Consider the following 21946-nt stretch of genomic DNA (forward strand, 5'->3'; position numbering starts at 1 on the left):
GTTGAGGATGTCCTTGTTGTTGGCTAGGACAGAGAGAAATGGAAAGAGGAGGGGAAGACAGAGAGGGGGAGAGAAAGATAAGACACCTGCAGACCTGCTTCACCGCCTGTGAAGCGACTCCCCTGCAGGTGGAGAGCCAGGGGTTCGAACCGGGATTGATGAGGTTTTGTGAGCACTTGCTGTGCATGCTGGAGAATGTTTCAGCTCCTGAAGACACAGCCACTATCAAAAGGGACACAGGTACTAGGCTACCCTCTTCCTGGAGGACACACTTCCAGGTCTGCAGTGCTCCTGCCAGGTGGGGACTGTCCTTCCCTGCTCACTCCTGGGAGGAGTCTGAGTCACCCATCCTGAGCCTTGGGTGCCAGGCCTGGGGTGTATGGAATGTCATGCTCAATGGGAAGGCCAGGGACCCACCTCTATAGCCATAACCCTCTGTCCCTTGGGGAACACCCAGTGGTGGCCATGCTCTGTCCTGGGTCCTGCTGACTAAACGCTGGAACCCTGATTCTTCATGGATATTTCTTGATATGGAATTCTAATGCCTGTATACTGATTGACACGTTGGTGATTTTTCTGCTGAACTATTTTCCTAATTATTAAGAATGCTGACCAAGTGCTATCTCTTATGCTCTTCCTTCTGGCTAATCTCTGCTGGGTGTCTGCTGGGTGCTGTAAGCTAATAGCAGTTTGGGTAACAAGATGCCGAGGCCAAAGGAAGCTGCATCTGTGACAACACCACTGCTTCCCATACCATGGAATTCATGATGTGGGCAGAGAGTATACTTTACTACGTGCTAGCGGGTTGCATGGCCATACCCTGGCAGCCTAACATTAACTGCCATGCTTTGTATACCCCTGCAAGGCTGCTTTTGATATTTCTCATTCCATATTCTGATGTAATGTGGACTTTTTGATAATAAAAGGGGCCGGAGGGTTACACACCTGGTTAAATGCACACATAACAGTGCACAAGGACCTGGGTTCAAGCCCCTGGTCCCCACCTGCAGGGGGAAAGCCTCATAAGTGGTGAAGCAAGTCTCCAGGTGTCTTTTCTTCTCTTTCCCTCTCTATCTTCCCCACCTCTTTCAATTTCTGTCTGTCTCTGCCAATAAATTTCTCTGCCAATAAATAAATAAATACTTTATTGAAGTTCTGGTTGTGGTCTCTCTCCACAACCTATTGCCTAATAATGTGGTGTGTGTGTGTGTGTGTGTGTGTGTGTGTGTGTGTGTGTGTGTCTGTCCATCTGCAGAGCCCTCTTGATTCGACTGGAAAGAGTCTCTGAAGCTTTATCTCTTAACTCTGACATGCAAATGGGCTCAGGACCCTGGCCTCTGGTCTTGCTGATATCTAACCTAATATTCAACGTTAAAGGCCAGTCATTTATTTATTAGTGTTGGCTGAGAGCTGTTACTCTGAAAACTAGAGTCTCCCAACTCTCAGGGCTGCCACTGCAGCCTCTATGATGGAAACTTCTGGTCCACCCCTGCTCAGTAGCTAGAGGGTTAATGCTTGGCACAGCTGGGCCCCCTAAGGGCCCCCAGGATGTCTGGTGGGCCAGGGTCTGTCTATTTCTACTGGACAATCCCAGATCCCAGTTGATAAACACTGTGAGTATCTTCCTCGGTGTCAACTGCTGTCTCCCTCAGCCACTCAGGTGGCAGAAGCTGTCAGTAGATGAAGCAGTGGACCCAGCATCGTGCTCATGGCCTCGGGGTTCAGTGCTTTTGCCTCCACCTTGGACTTTTCCGGGCAATGTCCCTTCTTTCCCAGAAGCCTCAGTGGTATCCTCTGCAGGTGGTCTCTAGCATAGACCCTGGACCACTGAAATGCTGGTGGCATCTTCCTTCCCCATCAGACTCAGGCTGGATGCTGGAGTAACTCTTCTCCCTGTGACTGGAGGCAGCTGGCCCACTGCCACAGCTAATAACCCACGATTGCCTGCTCCCTGCTGGGCCCAGCGCTCTCTGCCGCCCTCCTGCCTGGGCAGAAGATGGTGTCTAATTGGCAGCTGCCTGCCAGCCTGGCAGGGCACCATTCCTGCTGGGGAGGCTGGTCCTCCAGCCAGGGGGCAGGGACAGCAGAGGTGCCTCTGGCCTCCTTCGGGTCACAGTGAGGGGGACCACCCAGAGCTCTGCAGGCCTTGTCTATTTCCTTGTTGTCTGCCCTCCAGTCTGTGGCATTAAACACGTCCCCCATCTTCCAGTGCAGAAGGGGAGCACTTCAGTAGCTTCCTTCCCCACCCTCGTTTCCCTGCTTGCTTCTACAGCAGTGAGAAAGCTACAGATTCCACTTCCCAGCTTCTAATTCAGCTAGAAATAGCCTATCACATGTATCTGTCCATTTGGAGGGAGGTGCTGGGGCAAGAGATAGTGAAACACGGATTGGTCTTTCCAGAAAAATCTGTGAACTCCTGGTGGTTCCAGCCCAGGTGTATTTTCACACCCTTCCATCCTAAATGTAGATATACTCTGGAGCTGCAGCCTCCACCTTGTGGCCACAAAACCTCAAGAAGAAAGATTGAACTTTCTTGGTTGAGCTGGTTGAGCATGCGTGTTACAATGCGCAAGGACCCAGATTCGAGTCCCTAGTCCCCACCTGCAGAGGGAAAGCTTTGCAAGTGGTGAAACAGGGCTGTAGTTGTCTCTCTGTCTCTCTCCCTCTCTATCCCTCCCTTCCTTCTTGATTTCTGATAGTCTCGATCCAATAAATAAAGATAATTACAAACATTTTTTAAAAAGAAGAAAGATGAAAACCAATGCACTAATGCTGTTGAAAAAAAAAAAAAAACAACAAACTGGCAGTGTTGTTGAAACCTGTATTGTCACTCCTGTCCTCTGTTGTCAGATGAGAGAAATAGCCCCCATCGGCATAAGAGTTAAACTCAAGCAGTGGTTCTCAGAGTGGGGTTCTCCCTTATACAGTATCAGCATCATATAGAAACTTGATAAAAAAAAAAATGGGGGGTGAGGTAGGAGCAGATGGCGGCATACCTGGCAGAACACACACGTGACAGTGCCCTAGATCTCAGGTTCAAGCTCCTAGCTCCCACCTGCAGAGAGGAAGCTTCAGGAGTAGTGAAGCAAGGCTACAGGTGTCTCTCTCCCCCTTCCCTCTCAATCTCTCTCTATCTCTATCTAAAATAAATAAGTAATATATATTTAACTAATTTAATTAATTAATTTATTTATTCCCTTTTGTTGCCCTTGTTGTTTTATCGTTGTAGTTATTATTGTTGTTGTTGATGTCTTCGTTGTTGGATAGGACCGGGGCTCGAACCGGGATCCTTATGTTGGTCCTTGCACTTTGCACCACATGCACTTAACCCGCTGCATTACCACCTGACTCCCATAAAAAATATATTTTTTTAAATCAGATAGGCTCTCCTCTCTTCCTCGAGCACTGACATAAAGCCTGGTTATCTACCAGTAGCTCCTGTTCTCACCCTGGATACCAGTCTCATGAATATCATATCTCTGAGCTTTGGCTTGAAGCTTCTACTCTGCTAAAACCCTCCTCCACTCCCACCCTTCTCTGCCCATCTTTTAATGAAATTAATGAGTTAATTTAACCAGAGAAGTCCAGGATGGCAGAAAGTTCTGCTGCCACCACTTGACAAGGCACACAGTTACTCTGGACTTGCTTTCAGCTGTCTCAGAAGGCTGGATATGAGTGGAGGGGGAAATAGCTTCATAATTTCCCCATTTGAAAACAGTTCTCTGGTTCCAACTGGAAAACCCAGCTTTAGTGATTCTCTCCAGTTTACATGAGATCAAAATCAATTAGCACACTCCAATTTCCTTCTGTTCCATAGCTGCAGATCCCTGCTCCCAGCCCCCCCCCCCAGCCCTGGCCCTACCCCCGGCCCCAGCAGGCCAGTCTGAGCCCCCACCTCCATGTGTCCATCATGGGCTGCTAGTTTCTGGAAGTGGTTATTCTGGTCTGATTTGGCTGCACTGCATAGCCACCCCTGCCAAGTCCTGGTAGCACACTATGGAGACAGTTTATTCTCCCTGATGCTGTAATTGGCTGCACAGCTCCTCCCCCAGCCAAATCTGTGTTTAGCCAGGAAGTCACCTGGGGACTGGCCCACTGGGCTGCTGTGACTCTGAGCCCAGCTCTCTCCCTGGAGACTTCCTTCCTGAACTGCTTCATGGCCTGGTGGTCTGGGGCAGAGTACCATGAAGGCAAAGGCTGGATAGATAGCCTCTTGAGACCTAGGGCCTGAAGCTCTCCCAACCTCAGATATTCTTATTAATATGTCAACTGATTGGGAAAATGTTGATTTGCAAGACTGTCACTGTCACATGAGGATTGCTCCTTATCTCCTCATGATAGGTGTCAGCACAGTACACCTTCCACCAGTGAGAGTCCTCTTCCTCCACTAGAGGACACTGGAACTCTAGCTACCCTCCCCATCCTCATATTTCTGTGCCTCCTCTCCCATCTCCACCAGTTAGAATCCTTGAGTCTATTACAGTAGACCCTAACTAATTAAGTTTTGACTTTGTATTTTACTTTTTTTTGTTTTTTATTTCTTAAGTGCCATCTATTAGTGAGGTCATCTGGTATTTGTCTTTCTCCTCCAGCTTATTTTACTGACTAGGACTCCTACCCATTGACCCACCTCCCCATACACCTGCTCCCCTTCCTTTCTCTTTCTATTATGGATACTAGAGTTATTTACTGCTGGGTCTTGATGCCTGCATGACCATGACAAATCCACCACTTTTGGTGGCCATTACCCCCCCCTTCTTTTATTTGATAGAACAGAGAGAAAATGAAAGGAGAGGGAGAGACAGAGAAAGAGTAAGAAAGAAAGATACCTGCAGCACTGTTTCAGGTGAAGCTTTTCCCCTGCAAGTGGGGACCGGGGACTTGAACTTGTCTCCTTGTGCATTGTAACGTGTGCACTCTACCAGGTGTACCACCACCTGGCCCCAGATCCACCAGGTTTCTACCAGTGGGAACAATCAGCTCACAAGGTTCCACTTCTAGGTGGAGAATGGGAGCTAGCTTTGCATCAGCACATTGCAGGCAGGGGGTGGCATATGGGGAGGAGAGGAATGGACCGTTATTAAAAGTCAACCCTGTTGGCATGCCGGCTACAGTTTACTCACTTTCCTTCCAAAGCAAGCTGTGTGTGTTCTGCTCCTAAGACTCCACAGACTCACTGTAATGACAGCATCAGGCTGGTGTCCAGGGGCTTGTGAGCTAGAGAGGATCTGGATGTGGATGGCAGCCCTCTCCATCAAACACAGCTGATAGAACGAGGAGAAGATCTTGACACTTTTGTCGTAGCAATGGAGAGACAGCCAGCACAGGACAACCATTGGCCCAGAGCAATTCTGAAATCTCAGGCTCTTCTTGACCTGTCCCTCTGCTTTGGGGACAAGAGATACTCCTTGATGGGCACCATCTCTAAGTCCTGGGGTGGGCTTCACTCCATGTCTCCATCAGCAGTCATCTCCATCCTCCTGTCCCCTTCTCTGGGAGAGTCCCTTTTTTGCTAGGAAATCCTGACAGCTGAGTAACTTCTCTGAACTGATTCCTGTTAGTGAAATTCCAGGGACTCTTCTCATCGTAAACTGTTTCGGTTCCTTCTTGTACAATATTAACCCTGGCTAATACAATTCTCCCAAATGTTATGAGTTTCCTGTGAATCACATATTGGGGGAGGCACTAGGTTCCCCCAAAGTCACACAATTCTTTCTTTTTGGGGGTCAGCATATTTCTATTATGGTCATTCCAGGGCCAGGCAGGGAGGGGCACACCTAGTTAAGTGCACACATAATGGTGTACAAGGACCTAGGTTCAAGCCCCTGAAAAGCTGCACGAGTGGTGAAGCAGGGCTACAGGTGTCTGTCTCTTTCCTTCTCTCTGTCCTCCTCCCCCTCCCCTTTTAACCTCTCTCTGTCTCTATCCAGTAATAAATAAATAAATGTTCTGGTTATGCCAGGCTGCTCTAATTCAGTACTTGCTGGATTCCTAGGCACCCTTTCATGCAGAGTACGTCTAAGAGGCACTTAGCTTTGGCTGACAGAGCGGATGAGTGGCCTGTATACCTACTGTCAGTGTCTGTGGGCACCACACTCTGGGGGCTCACGCTGAGCTATTGGTCCCCATCTGCTGGGAGTGGGAGCACACATGGGGGCAGGTCAAAGGTGAAGGAATGTCATGTGCCTGCTAAAGCTTATGGCTCTTGGTACTAAACAATCATGGCCAGATAGCTATGACAATCATAGTGTTATTAATAAGCCAAGACTATACTTTCAGGGATCATTTCTATAGTTTGTCTAAGCCAGACTAAGCCAGGCCCCTGAGAGAGAGTAGGGCAGAGGAGTGAGGAGACCAGAGCTGCAAACAGCCTGCCCACATTCAAGTTCAGGGTCAAGTTTCAGCTCTGCACTGACTGGCTGTGCGGCCCCAGTTGAGTGGCCTGACTCTCTGCACACCTGGGTCTGTCTTGTGATGATGAAAGATCACTCAAGGATGCTGTGAACCAAGGCTTGTCAGGGTCTCAGAAGACTGGTGGCTACATGTAAGTCAGTTATTACTAGTATCCAGGTAGTTCAAGGGCAGCAAGTGGGTGGACCCAGACTAGACTAGGGTCAATGTCCCAGCAGCCCTGCTGTCCAGGAGGGAGGGAATAAGGCCATAAAGGACTATGCAGGTGTCCACACCCTGCCATATATATATATATATATATGGAGAGAGAGGAGAGAGAGAGAAAAAAATTGAGAAAGAAGGGAGATAGAGAAGAAAGAGACACCTGCAACACAGCTTCACCACTCGTGAAGCTTCCCTCCTCCAGGTGGAGACCAGGGATTTGAACCCAAGTCCTTGTGCATGGTAGCCCGTGGTCTCTACTAGGTGCACCACCACCCAGTCCCTCGTACTCAGTACTTTAGCGTCACACTGACGGGGGTTCGAATCCTGACTATGTGACAAGGTGTCCTGTCTCTCTAAGTCACTCTCCACTCCCCATGAGGTGTCCCCTCTAGGGTGGTCTTGGGGCTGAGTTAAGGACCGGACTCTGGAGCTACTCTGCTGGGGTGACTTTCGCAGCCCTGCTGTTATCCAGTGCCCTGCCTCTAGGGGAGTGACTTTCCCTGTGGAAATGGGGACTCATCAGAGAGCTGTCACAGGGGAGGAAGTGAAGTTGTCCCCTGCAGAGCTGTTTGACCAGGACTGGCTCATACTGCTTGCATTCACGGTAGGTGCTGGCACACAGTAGGTGCTGAGTCAACAGTAACAGGGAAGAGGAGGGGCCAGGAGGCAGTGAGGTCCACCTCCAGAGGTTGAAGTAGTGCTCTGGTCTCTCACAGTCTCTCATGAAATAAATAAGAACTTGAAGAAAAATGGTGGGGGGCCTAATGGTGGGGCCCCTGGTTGAGTGCACATGTTACAATGTGCAAGGACCCAGCTTCAAGCGCCCCAGTCCCCACCTGCAGGGGCAAAGCTTCACGAGTGGTGAAGCAAGGCTGCAGGTGTCTCTCTGTCTCTCTCCCTCTCTACCTCCCCCTTCCTCTCAATTTTTGGCTGTCTCTATCCAATAAATAAATAAAGATAAATTTTAAAAAAGAAGAAAAATGATAAAAGAACGAAGATAACTGAGAGACCCACTTAGAAGACTTCAGGGAGTGTTCCTCTGAGGATGTAACACTTGTGGGGAAGGGTGAAGACGGAAAAGAGGGAGGGAACCAGGTTGAGTACTAGGTGGGCGGTGTTTCCACCCCTTGAGACAGGAAGAACAGGAAGGTCAGACTGGCAGCGGTCCCAGTATGGGGCCCTAGTCCACATGGCAAGTAGAAGTCACTGAGTCGTTCTCTGGCCAGAAGACCTGAGGGTAGCCCTCAAACCAGGCAGAGCAGCTGGAGACATTCACCCTTCATGCCTATAGCTGATCTGAATCCCTTGAGTGACCCCAAATCAGAGAACTGGAGTGTTGTTTTCGATGGGTTATGTTGTTTTCGCCAGGCTGGCTTCACGGGCGGGTAACAGACGACCAGGGACTCATGGTTGAGCTGTAGGCAGTATCTCTTTATTCATGCAGGACGCAGCACAATCTAAGACGAGCTAAGCTAAAATCAAGGTAAAGTACAGTACCGTAAAACTCTCAATGCTGTCTTTATATATACTTGCCAAGTAAGGTGGAAACAGGATGTGACATAGAGAGGGTGGAGAGAAAAGTGACTGGTGAAAATCAGAGTGTGACAAAGAGGGGGCAGATTTGGCGAGAATCCTATCACTGAACCACAAATGCCCTGGAGGGAGGGTGGAACTTGTTAACAGTGGTTATGTAAATAGAATGAAGTGGTTATGTAAATAGAATAGTGTTAAGCAGGGGGGATTTAAACCAAATGAAACAGAAGGGGTCTCATGCATATCAACACTGGAGGTCCTGTTTGTGTCTCTATTATCTGTCCTCAGACTCCTGGGCTACTGGATCCTTCAGTATAGCCAGGTGGGGAGTGGCTCCTTCCAGGGTCCACAGTGGAAAAGGGGGAGGCCGGCTGAGCTGAGTGCCCCCCGGGGGGGGCCTTCACAAATGCCACTTGTACTGGCAGCCTCTGTGGCAGGAGGGGCCCTGGGGTTGCCAGGAAAATGCCAGGCTCCTGTGAAGGCTTAATTAGCTGCTGCTGGGGTTGGAGATGCTCGCGGGAGCAGGTGTTTCTATTTTCTGGTGCAATTATCTGGGGAGTAAGGGCTGGGCATAGGGGGTGGGGTGTGGGGAGCGGGTAGCTGTGAGAGCCTTGAGAGGAAGTGTGTCTGCTGAGCATCTCTGCATCACAGATAGAGGAGTGTGTGTCAGTCCGGTCTGTCTGTTTGTCTGTACAGTGTGTGCAGTGCTCTGGGGTTTCCTCCTCCCTTATAACAGAGCCCATCCTGTCCAAGTCCATCTTCACCAGCCCTGGTGGTATATGAACCAGTGTCCCCATATCCTGTTAGGAAGCAGATGGAGACCTGCCCCCCAGGTGCCAGCTCAAGCCCATCATCCTTGCTGCCCTGTGAGGAGACTCAGAGCACACGGCCTGGTTCTGGGGTGAGGCTGTACCCAGGACCCCCGGTTCTCTTTATAGGAGCAGGGGCTCTGATAACTGAGACATGGACTCGTCAGTCCCCTGCATGTGCAGAAGAGACACAGTCCCCGACAACCAGGCCCCACCCTCAGAAAAGTGGGTTCCAATGGGTCAGGCGAGGGGACAGAGGAGCCATGTGTCTGTCCCCGTGCAGAGATGCTGCGTCAGGAGGCGGGTTGCCCAGCTGCTGCCATGCTGTGGAATTCCTAGAAATATTGTAAGGCGAATTCCTGAAAATATGTACTACAGCCTCTGCTCACATATGCACAGTGTGTGACATCTCAGCAGCAGGACTCACTTTCTCTCTCTCTCTCACACACACTCACACATGTAATACACATATACACACATTAACACACATACGGACAGATTCGCCCACACTGGCATTTTGAGTCTGCATGATTCCACAGCTCCCAAGGAGACTCTTTCTCCCCCCATTCAATTTCAGGTAGAGACAGAGAGGAAGAGAGATACAGGAAGAGAGAGAGAAGAGAGACACCACTCCACCATTCATGACATGCTCCCATTGTGAGTGCTCCCACGTGGTGTCCGCACTCAAGTCTGGGTCTTCCAGTTGGCTAACTGTGCCCTCTACCAGGTGAGCTGCCTCTTGGCAACCCCTCCCCCCAGGCCCAATCTTTGCAGTGGTTCTCTAGAAGAATCTGAGGGCTGTTTCTAGGCTGGAATATCTCCCAGACTCAAGTTCTCAGTTTGCTTCTTTAAATAAACACATGGAAAACCTAAGCTGTTCTGCTGTCAGTGAGCTCCCAGACAGATGGTGCAGCCCAAGTGGAGCCCAAGCCATCCAGAGCCACCTCTCCCCCTGGCCCCTACTCTCCCTGCTCCCCCCCCAACCCCGCCAGAGTTGTTTCCCCAGCTACTAGCAGCAGGGCTGCAGGGCTGCACCCCACTCCAAGGCTACACCAGCCCTTGCCATTGTGCTGATGTTCCTCCCGGTGGCTGAGTCTCCTGGGCGAGAAGTCCAGGGCCAGTGCCTTTGTCCAGCATGGGCTGGCTGCCCTTCAGGCCCTGTAGGGAGCTTCTTCCTACAGGCAGGGTGGACCCAGCTGCTTATAGACCCTTGTATTGACATGGGCTTCAACCCCTAGACCTGGCTCTGGGCCACCTGGGCCCCCCAGTGTCATAGTGTGTGTGTGTGTGTGTGTGTGTGTGTGTGTGTGTGGTGTGTGGTGTGTGTGTCTGCATCACAGGAAGACAACCCCCCCCCACCTTTCTGGCAGCTGGGACTCAGAACCAGGGCTTCAGAAGAGGAAGGGAGCCCCTGCATGGGGGATCTCAGGGAGCAGGCCAGCCCAAGGCCTGGGGACCAGGGGACAGGAAACTTGGGGGAGCTGCCAGTCAGCAACAGGGAGTTTGCTGGGTTTCCATGGAAACACAGAAGCATTCCTCCTGACCTCCACTTCTCCAGGATTTGATGGGCGGAGGGGGAGTAGAGGTGTGTGAGGGGGAGGTCACCGAAGCCAGCTGATGGAACTACAACCTACCCACTGAGCCCTCCACCCACCTGTGTCTTGATGCATCGCTGGACTCCCTCCTTCGCTTCCTGAGCCTTCCTGCACCATCCCTTCCTCAGGGCCTTTGCGCATGCTCTTCCCTCTTGCCTCGGCACTCTTACTTCTGGCTTCCTTGTCGCCAGCTTCTCCTGCTCATTCATGTTTTGGCTAGGTTGTCACCTCCCTGGAGAGACCTGTTCTGATCCCCCTCCTTATTACGTCTCAGTCACATTCTGTCACTTAGTGCTCCTGAGCTTGTACTGCCATCTGCCATGGTCTTGTGTTTGGCTTGCTTGTTTTTAATATGTGTTTGTTCTTTTCATCTTCACCCCAAATGCACATTCTTTCCATGAGGACAGAGCTCCCTTGTCTGTCTGACTCAGGCCCAGAATCCCAGAGTCACTGTCACACACAGTAGGTGTTCAATAAATATTTATCAGCAATGAAACGCATCCCCTGAGCACTTGCCATGTGCTAGGAGCTGAGCATGCTCTCATGCCAGCCTCACAAGAACCATCAGCTGAATGTGTGTAGCTGCTAGCCCTTATCTTACTGATGTAGGAAAAGAAAGCTCAGAGAGGTCAAGGAGCCTGGCTGAGGTCACACAGCTAGTGGGCAGCAGAACGTGAATTGTTCTCATGGCCTGTTCGATGCTTCCCCACATTCCTAACCCTACTCTACTGTGATTAGGAGACGTGGTGGAGGCAGACAGGCAATCAGATCAGTCTTCTATTTCGGTCAAACTAACCACCCCCAAGCCGAGTGGCTTATAGCAGCCCCCACCGGCTGCTCACGACTCAGGACTTGGCAATTTCAGTGAGGTTGGCTGGGATGGCTCCTGTCCCCTCTATGTGATGCTGGACACACTGGGTCTAGGCAGAGGAAAGTCACTGGGTAGCTGACATATCTGGGGGCTAGATGGTCCCAGGTATCCTCCTCTGGTGACAGTCCAGGCTGTTGGCTGAGTGCCTCAGTTTACCTCTAGCAGATCAGTTCACAGCAGGTTAGTCCCAGCTCTGAGACAGCAGGAATAGAAACAGCAAGGTCTCCTAAGATACCAGACAGCATCCCTTCTGCCACAGCCTATCAATCCAGGTGGGTGACCATATTCACCATGTGACAAAGCAGACAGTATCTCTCCATTCCAGGTGCTACCAAGAACCCCACTCAGAGCCCACTGCAGAAGCCAAGTCGACCATAATCACACACAGAACCTGCTTGCCTGCTCTCACGTCCTCCCCACTATGGCTCCAGAGTCTGTGAGATTGTGGGGTGCTGGACCTGGGTTCCCTTCTTCAGGATTCCTTTCCTCTGCAGATGACTCAAGGGGACTGACAACAGGCAGTCCTGGACTTCTGTTTACAACCACTGGGCTCCGTGGCCCCAGTATGGCGTCCCATGTTGGGGAGCTAGGCTGCTGCCTGCCCCCAGAGATCTCATCACTTGGCAGGTGTGAGGCCACTGCTTTCCCTTCCGAGCCACCCCTTAAGGAGTCAGAAACGAGGGCTTGTCTTCTTACTTCACAGATAAAGGCCTGGGAGGCCTGAAGCAGTGAGGAATGCCTCTGACTTGACCTAAAGATTTCCCTTAGGATAGAAACAGAGACCAGGTGTGCCAAGGTTATCTCAGATGGCTACTTCTGATCCTGGACAATGCCAACATAACCCTAGGGCCACCTGAAGCCCTGGCCCAGGGGAACCTCAGCAGGGGTGACCAACTCAAGACAGTGATCCTGAGCGCCACTGAGCACAGAGTCCTGGGCACAGCAGAGGGGCCCTGTCATTCTAGAATTTTCAGTCTGCTGGGGCATGGCACAAGAATACAGAATTCCAAGGACATAGTACAACACAAGGACTGCTAAGAGGGGTCCAACCTAGCCAGTATAAGAAGCCACTGAAGAGCAGGCTTAAAAACACACAGGAATTGGGGCCAGGTGGTTGCTCACCTGGCTAAGTACACACATTACAGTGCACAAGGTCCCAGGTTCAAGCCCCTGGTCCCCACCTGCAGGGGGAAAGCTTCACGAGTGGTGAAGCAGGGCTGCAGGTGTCTCTCTATCTCCCCCATCTCTTCTCAATTTCTCTGTCTCTATCAAATAAAAAATAATTAAGAAAAATAAGTAGGAATCAACCAGCTATCAAAAGAACAGAAACAGTGTTTTATGCATGGGATGTGGGGAGGGGGACAGTATACACAAAGGCCCTGAGACTGGAATATACTCAGCATACTCAAGAACAGTAGCCCCCGGTGTGACTCTGCAGACTGAATCAGCGAAGCTAGACTTGACCAAGACACAGGGACACGTATTTGAAGGGAGAGTGGTGTGCCAGGCTTGTGGTTTTTTGTTTGTTTGTTTGTTTGTTTTGAAAAGCTCTTTCTGCCTGCCTGCTGGTGAGCAGAAGGAAGAAGATCTGAGGTGGACGCTGGAGCTGGCTGGCAGCAGCTTTCAGTGACTTTCTGAACCTCTGTGTGCCGGTGGCTCTGGTGTGTCCTCTCCTGGTTGATCTCAACAACCAGCATGGGATGCAGATGCTACTGGTAGTCTCTGTTCACCTGGGCCAGGACCCCTCTCACAGCCTTCTGCTCAATTGCATCTTGGGCATTTAATATATTTACTTTCCGCATTTAATATATTTACTGTCCTCTGCCCAGGGTGGCTTCATGGGGACACAGCCTGATTTTGTTCATAGTGGCAGCCTGGCCTGTTGCAGGTGGTCAAGAGAGAACTGTCATCACCCCCTCGCTCCCACACTGTGAGATACACAGCGGCACAATCTGGGCAAGGTCTGGTTTTTGGTGACACCACATTCAGAAGCCTATCCACAAGGTTTCTGCCCTGGCTGTGTCACCCCATACTGGATAAGTTTGGGTAAATTACTTGATGTCTTCTGGGCCAATGTTCTTCACCTGTCAAAGGATAATGTGCTAATCAAAGGACAAAGTCAGGCCCCAGCCTGACACCCTTCAAACTGGACATATATGTTTGGGTGAAGCAAGTGGAGAGCAAGCGGCTCAAGGCTCAGGCCTAGGGACTCAGTCTGAAGTTAATTTCCATGTCAGATGTCAAAGTCATGGAGCCTTTCTGCACGCCTTCTGTCTCCACGCCTGCCTCACATAGATTGAATAAGAGGGGCCAGGTAAGTGCCCTAGCTCTGAGGCTCTCCAGTGCCCTACCTCCCAGAGCCCATAGGTCAGAAGCCTGCCTTCCAGAAGATGTCAAGCCACGAGGATGGCCCTTTTCCAGAAGTGGCTTGGCCATACCATTCAAATTCATTTTCCCAGTAGCATCTGATTCCCATTGACACTTGTCAGCAGCCTTTTTATTATGGTTTAAGTTTTGTTTTCTCCTCTTTAGTTACCCCTGAAAAACTACTGGGGGGGGGGACAATAATGTAGAATAATAGAAAGAGTCCAACTAAGATACCGCATTGTGCTACAGGCTTGTGCTACCCATCCATTAATTATTCTGCATGGCTGGCAGGGATTTGTAACTCCTCTCTCTCTCTCTCTCAGATTTTTCTTTAATTTTTTAAAAATTGTTATTATCATTTTAGTTGCCTTTATTTATTAGTTGGATAGAGACAGCCAGAAATCAAGGGCAGGGGAGAGAGGGAGAGAGATAGACAGACACCTGCAGCCCAGCTTCAACACTTGCAAAGCTTTCCCCCTGCAGGTGGGGACCAGGGGCTCGAACCCAGGTCCTTGCACATTATAACATGTTCGCTCAAGTAGATGTGCCACCACCCAGTCCCTAATTATTTTTTTTATTATCTTTATTTATTTACTGGATAGAGACGGTCAGAAATCAAGAGGGAAGGGGAAGATAAAGAGGGTAAGAGACAAAGAGACATCTGCAGCACTGCTTCACCACTTGTGAAGCTTTCCCCCTGCAGGTGGGGACTGGGGGCTTGAACCTTAGGTCCTTGCGCAGTGTAACATGTGCGCTCAACCAGATGTGCCACAACCTGTCCCCTAAAATTTCTTTTATTATATTTATTTGTTTATTGGATAGAGACAGCCAGAAATTGAGAGATAAGGGAGAGATAGAGAGGAAGAGAGAAAGAGAGACATCTGCAGCACTGCTTCACCACTTTCAAAGCTTTCCCCCTACAGGTGGTGACTGGGACTTGAACCTGAATCCTTTTGCATTGTAACACGTGTCCTCAGCCAGGTGTGTCACTGCCCAGCCCCCCTTTTCTTTTTTAAGATTTTATTAGTGATTTAATATTGATTTACAAAATTGTAAGATAACAGGGGTATCATTTGACAACATTCCCACCACCAAGAGTTCTGTGTCCCCATTCTCTTCATTGGAATCTACAGTCGTTCTCCCAAGGTCACATACATGCGTTGACTATTATTTATATAATTATCTGTGTGTATATATATATATATATATATATATATATATATATATACCCATTTCTTCTCCATGATCCTGTCTTTTCTTCCTTGCTAAGTCACACCTACACCCGTTACTACTTCTGAATGTCCTTTTTTTCCCTCTCTCTCTGGGTCCTGATGGAACTGGAGTTTAGAGCCCTCTGTTTATCTTCCCCTGATCATTTCTCCCCCACTGGAAGTATGGACCGCAATTCTTTTTGGGGTACAGAAGATGGGAGATCTGACTTCTGTAATTGCTTCTCTGCTGGACATGGACATTGGCAGGTCGATCCATACCCTAAGCCTGATTCTATCTTTCCTAGTGGGGTAGGACTCTGGAGAGGTGAGGTTCTGGGACACATAATGAAGTTGTCTGCCCAAGGAAATCTGGATTTGTAATTTCACAAACACTGATAAGTGTCAATGGATTCCAAAGGTCCAGGTCACAGCCAAATTGATACCTGATATGAACTATGGAGCATTGACTTGCTAACTTGCTAATGATTGTAGCCAGAAATCTGCTGAGATTCCCTTAGGAGTGCTAACTAAGAAAGACCTTAAAGAAAGTTAGAAGAGACTTTTATAGCTTTACTATCCTTTATCAGTAGCATTATTTTCTGAAGATTATCCTTCCTCATTTGTTCCCCTTAAACTATTCTGTCTTTTGCTAATTGAAGCTGTTTTAAAATTCTTTTGATATATCTTGTAACTAACTAATAGAAGACAAGAGACCCAATGGTTGGAGCTGCACCACACACAGTCCTTCTATAGGTCATTGGTGTCAACCCACCTGGGATTCTCAAAAGACCAGACTTGAGTCTTTGAGTAATCAGTTGTTCCTGCAATGGAAATTGCATGTCAATTTCATACACTTTGGTCTTTGTCTGTGGTCACCTCTCAAAGCAATAGCTGCTGACACCATCCACCCCCTCTGTCATCCCCTACCTGAGTTCCTCTCAAAGTCTGACTTACCTGGGAAGCCCAGATTTCCATGGGAAATCTTCCTCTATTAGGGGCATCTTTGGGGAGCACAACTGCCCTCACAATGTTCATGTATCATTTACATAACTATCAAAATTGAACACTGTCTGCACAACAGTGAAGCCCTGTAAGCCTGAGGTCCTGAACTCAATCCCTGGCACCATGTGTAACAAAATAATGTTCTGGCTTCCACTTCTCTCTATCCTGTGACATCTCAAACAAAAGTTGAAACCATTTAAGACTCACAAAATAGTTGCAAACATAGTTCACCATTGCCCCGTCCTGTATCCAGCTCCCTGCAAGAATGACCTGTGGTCAGAACCAGGAGGCTGACCTTGGTGTGATGTCACCAGCTTAAATACAGGCCTTCCTGTCAGGTCACCAGAGTAGACATGAGCTCCAGTGTTGTTCCTATCCCTCTTCAGCTGGTCTCAGTTGCCCCAGCTTCTGATGAAGAGTCCCATCTGGTTTATGGGGCTGGTTAAGTAACTCTGCAGATGACCAACCACCCTTTTCCTCCAACCTCCCCTTATCCATAGCAGTTGCTCAGTCTTTAGGTGACCAGTGTGCATGGAGCTCCATGTGGATACTGCCATCATTTCCATCTCAATCAGGAAGTTGGCCAGCTCCTCTCTGCAGTCCCCTGCCTTTATATATTAGCAGCCTGGCCCCTCTGTGAGTCCCTTTGACCTTGAAGTTCCTGTCGGGTTGCGTCACGGGGGAGAGAGAAGAGACCAGGAACTCGTGGCTGAGTGGGAACGCAAATCCTTATTCACGCGGATGCCCCAAAGTTGGGTGTGAGCACAACAGTTTAGGCCACGTGGAGCTAGCAAAATGGCCGCCTCCCACTATGCCCACCAACCCTTCTCCAGGTCTTCTCTGGGTCAGGAAGAGTAAGAGAAAAAGGGGCAAAATTGGAATAGCAGTGGGTTTTATAGGGTAAAAACCAGAAGTGGCAAATTGAAAATGGAAATGGCTAGGAAAGAGGGTTGGAGAGAGGCAAAAGGCATGCTGGGAAGGTAAAAGGTCCTTAGCAACTGTTTCAGTGGTTTTAACTGAATTAGCAATACCCTGAGGGGATAACGTGGTGGGGATCTTTCAGGCAAAACAACGATTATATAAGCATAGCAGGGGGGCTGGCTTTAAGGCCCAACAGTTCCTGCCCTTCACTTTGGGCACACTTCCCTCAATACTTAATTAAAAAAAATATTTTATTTATTAATTTATTGGATAGAGACAGAAAGAAATCAAGAGGGAAGAGGGTAATAGAGATGAAGAGAGACAGAGAGACACCTGCAGCACTGTTTCACCATTCTCAAAGCCTCTCCCTATAGGGAGACCAGGTGGGGACCAGGGTTGAACCTGGGTCCTTGCACATGGTAACGTGTGCTTAACCCACTGTGCCACCACCAAGCTCCTCCCTCGACAACTTCATTGAGATACTTCTCCCCACTATTTTTTCTCTCTTCCTTTAGAATTCTCATAATTTGAATGTGAGAGGCCCTGTGTCTGGTCCCTTAGGTCCTCATTATTAATCTCTTGATGCCAGTAGTCTATTTTGCCAGAGTTTTCAGTCATGCCCTGAAGGTTTTTTTGTTGTTGTTGTTTCCCCCACATGCTCACTGAGTTGTAGATCTGTCACCCCCTCTGAGATCTCTTCTTTGTTCACTGTGTTCCTTTTTTTTATGGCTGTCATGTTCCTCTTGCATGGATACATTATCTTCTGTAATCTCAATTTAGATTTAGACATTCTTGTGTTACTTGGGGTTCTTTTTTTTAAGTGACATTTTTCTGTGTGCCCTACCTTCTTCCTTCCACTCCCTTCAGCCTGTTTGGACCTCGAAGAGCTCACCGGATACTCTCAGCACTATCCCATGAGCCTCTGAGGGCTGCTCTTACTAATGAGACAGGCATGATGGTAGGTGTAAATGTTGAATGTTGAGGCTGGCAGAGGCAAATACTAAATGTAAGCATACTCAGACCTTTCTCTCCATCTGTGCCTGGAGGAGACCTCTCCACCTTCCTGTCTGTGGATGAGAAGTCTGGCTACTAGTGCTCTGGAAGGCTGAACAGGTCAGTCTCAGTCCTCCACATGGTATATGCACCACATGCTCTATATTCAATATGGTGCCCCAGCCTCCACAGGGCAGACTCTGCAGCATGGAAGTGGGCAGGGATGCTAGGAATGAATGACAAAAATACTCCCTCAGATGCTCTCCTAATTGTCTTAGGACACCCCACTGCTTCCAGCCCAGGATCCCAGTCAGGTCTATCCATATTCTATTTCAGTGCATTCCCAAAACAGGCTCAGGTGATGGCCACAAGGAAAAAACATGACTTCTTTGAAATCAACAGGCTACAGAGGGAGTCCCAGCCTCAAAGGTGACAGACCTCTTGGGGGTCTCATTTATATTTTCCCCAGGCTTCAGGGGGACACTGCAAGTTCACCAAGCATAGATTTTGGTGTTGCTTTTCTTCAGGGGTAATGAAGAAGGGTGTTGAGAGAGTTGCTTTCTGAGGGTCCGACTGGTGTTTCCCTCGAAAAGAATTTCAGGAGAACACACGCGATGGATGTGTGGTTTCTAAATTTGTCCTTTATTGGGTTCCAAAATAGTGAAATTAGAGTTAAGACTTGGGTAACAAGTTCCCCAAGGGCCTTTGGAATGAGTCCAAAAAGACCCTCCCCTTGCAAAAGTTCCTTTGTTTTATGTGTCTCTTAGGTCACACCTGAGCCAACTTTCCATTGGCCTGCCGAAACAAATTCCTCCCACTTTATATACTGCAAAGAAGTGAAAATAAAGTATCAGTGCTCCCCAGCATCTCCTGTGCTCTGTCCTGTTCCTAACAGTAATTCCTCCATTTGGCTATTAGGGCTTATGGTAACCCCGTTCCTCCACTTCACAGAAATATTATTATTATCATTACTGATTTAATTATGATCGACAAATCTGTTGGATAAGAGGGGTACAATTCCACACAATTCCGGCAACCAGAGTTCTGCATTCCATCCCCTCCATTGGAAGCTTTCTTGTTCTTTATCCTTCTGGGAGCATGGACCCAGGATCATTTATGGGGTACAGAAGGTGGAAGGCCTGTCTTCTGTAATTGCCTTGACAGGTTGATCCATACTCCCAGACTATTTCTGTCTTTCCCTAGTGGGGCAGGACTCTGGAGAGGTGGGGTTCCAGGACACATTGGTGAGGCTGTCTGCCCAGGGAATTCATTTTGGCATCATGGTAGCATCTGCAACTTAGTGGCTGAAAAGCATTCAGATATATATTAAAAAACAGACAGATCCCTCTCTCCACCATTACTGGTCATCTAAATCAGGAATAGCATTGTGGACCCGTGTGTGGACCTCTCCAGGACCTTGCCCTCAATGTAGAACAACAATGGTAGGGACTGCCCCACTCTCCAAAGGGATATTGGGGCAACATACTCTGCCACTCAAGGAAGACTGTCCTGAAATGAGTGCAGCCTAGAGTGTTCCTAGCTGTGACCACAGAATGCAAGCTCAGACATACAGGGATACAGAGGTTACACAGTCTCCTGTGCTGAATATAGGGCCTCCCAGATCAGATTGGTGGGGTTTCCTGTTAATGGTATTTATATACTTTTCCCATATTTGGGAGTTACTCTCTTTCCTAATCCAGCTTTCTAGTCTTATTTCCAACTCTGACACTATTTCCCCAGACAGTACCTTTAACCCACCTGTTTGTCAGATTCAGCCAAAAATTAGTAAAGCCATGGACCCCTTGGAATATACCTAAAATAGACTTCCTAGCTTTTTCCAAAATGGAGACCTGAAATCTCACCGGCTATATTCTTACTTTTAGGTTCCTGATTATTAAACACTTCACAGAAATCTTAGAGCACAGACTGAAATCACAGGTCCAAAGCTGGAATAGACAAAGGCAGGCTCTTGTTACCCCTCCCTCCCCCACCAGGCCAGTTGCTGATGGTCACTCCTGATCAGTCCTCTCTCCCACCAAGTCCAGAGAATGTCTCACCTTGGCGTTGTCACCACTGGGGTAGAACAAGTCTCCTTGTGGGAACTGCCCAGAGTGTTACAGAGCTTTTGTAGCACCAATGGTTTCTAGCCACTGAGAGCCACTGTCTCTGCCCACCAAGCTGGTCTCCAGAAATTATTAAATATGGCCCTTGGGTGAAAGCCAGTGACCATACTTGGCCTCAGCACCCTTCCCAGCACAGCTGTCCAAGCAGCCACCTCCAGACAGAGTGGGACCATAATATACAGCCTGTGTGGCCAACCCCAAGGAGCAATCTCACACAGGTCGGGAGCTGAGTGTGTCAGCAGCGTGGCTTGTCAGCCCTGTGACCCAGCAGAAGAACCTTCTGCTACCTGAGGATGTCAGCAGACTCAACTTGCATTTCCTGAGACCTCAAAGAGAAAGTGGCTCAGCTCCAGCCCTGCTGTCACATCTCAAGCTGTGGTATAAGGATATACTGCCGGCCAGATGTCACTAGGGTCCCCTGCTGGCTCTGCCCTATACCTAGCTCCAACCAGCAAGTTGGCAGCTCCTAAAGGTGCTCATTCTCTCTCTTTCTTAATTTATTTATTTTTCTTGCCTCTAGGGTTATCACTGGGGCTTGGTGCAGGCATTATGAACCCACTGCTCCTGGCAACCATTTTTCTTTTTTTTTTCTTTTTCATTTTATTAAATATTACAGAACGACATTGAGAGGGAAGAGGAAGGCAGAGAGGGAAAAAGATAGACCTGCTTCACTGCTTGTGAAGTTTCCCTGCTGCAGGTGGGGAGCCAGGGGCTTGAACCCGGACCCTTGCACAGGTCCTTGCACTTAACCTGGTGTGCCACCACCCAGCCTCCGTGTGCTCTTTACTCAAAGCAAGGCATCAAGGTGCTGCAGATAAATCAGTTGGGTGCCCTGTCAGGGTCACAGGTCCCAGCCCAAGCCTACAGAATCAGCATCTGGGGTCAGAGCCAGGGCTCTGCCTGGGAAGTCAAATCTCTAGGGACAGAATGAGTACCACATCATGAATATACAGACAACGAGCTGGCCCTTCCTGTGATAGCAAACGTCCTTAATAACTGGTGCTGATAAGGAAGGCTCATATTGAGTATTTACGACATGCCAAGCACTGTGCTCAACCTGCTCATGCGTTATCCCAGTTAATCAGTCTCTTTGTGTTGGCTTCTGTTTTCTTTTTCTTTTATCCTTTTATTGGGTAGTTAATGGTTGACAGTACAAGTGTTGGCACAGGGGGACAAATTTTCATCTCCTCTTGATAAGTGCCCACAAAACACTCTCACCACCCCATAACATTACCCCCCTCCACACACACACACACACACACACACACACACACACACACACACATAGGTCGCTCCTTTTCCCTTTTTACCCAGAGTCCTCTGCTTTAGTGTAATACAACAGACCCAGTCCAAATTTCACTTTGTGTTTTCCCTTTTCTGTCCTGGTTTCTTAAATTCTGCCTATGAGTTAAGACCATCTGGTATCCGTTCTTCTCTTTTGGGTTTATCTCATTTAACAAGATTTATTCAAGCTCTCTGGGTTCCGTTTCTAACCCTCCTGCTTTAGATGAAGAAACTATACCTCAGGGAGGCTAAGTGTCACTCATATTCTCAGAAGCTGGCAGGAAGTAAAGCTGGGATTTGAACCTGTAATCCAGACATCACATTTGACCATTCACCTAGGATCTGGGGTGGAGCACAGGCTCTGGCTATGGTGGCAGACCTGCACACACCGTGTTGTTCCCTGTCCTCACCTAGGAGGAGACTGTGGAGAGGAGCTGGCAGGGACTACCCTTCCCTGGGAGGTTTGACTTAGAGCAGGTCAGAATGCTGAGGTCTCACCCTAGGGCAGGAGGACCTTGAGAACCTTGAGTGTCCCCTTCTCCAGTTCCTAGTAAGGACACAAGTGAACTCTAGTAAAGGGAGGAAACTTGTCAGCTCCAGACAAGGCTACACCATTTAGATT

At 48.8% G+C, this 21946-nt stretch overlaps 1 pseudogene; it reads left to right on the top strand.

Annotated features, from left to right (window-relative positions):
- Positions 1-6263: 6263 nt before the first annotated feature.
- LOC132534110 (small nucleolar RNA U3) lies at positions 6264-6420 on the top strand (annotated as a pseudogene).
- The last annotated feature ends 15526 nt before the right edge of the window (positions 6421-21946 follow it).

The sequence above is a fragment of the Erinaceus europaeus genome, chromosome 17, assembly GCF_950295315.1.
Source record: "Erinaceus europaeus chromosome 17, mEriEur2.1, whole genome shotgun sequence".
Classification (NCBI taxonomy): Eukaryota; Metazoa; Chordata; class Mammalia; order Eulipotyphla; family Erinaceidae; genus Erinaceus; species Erinaceus europaeus.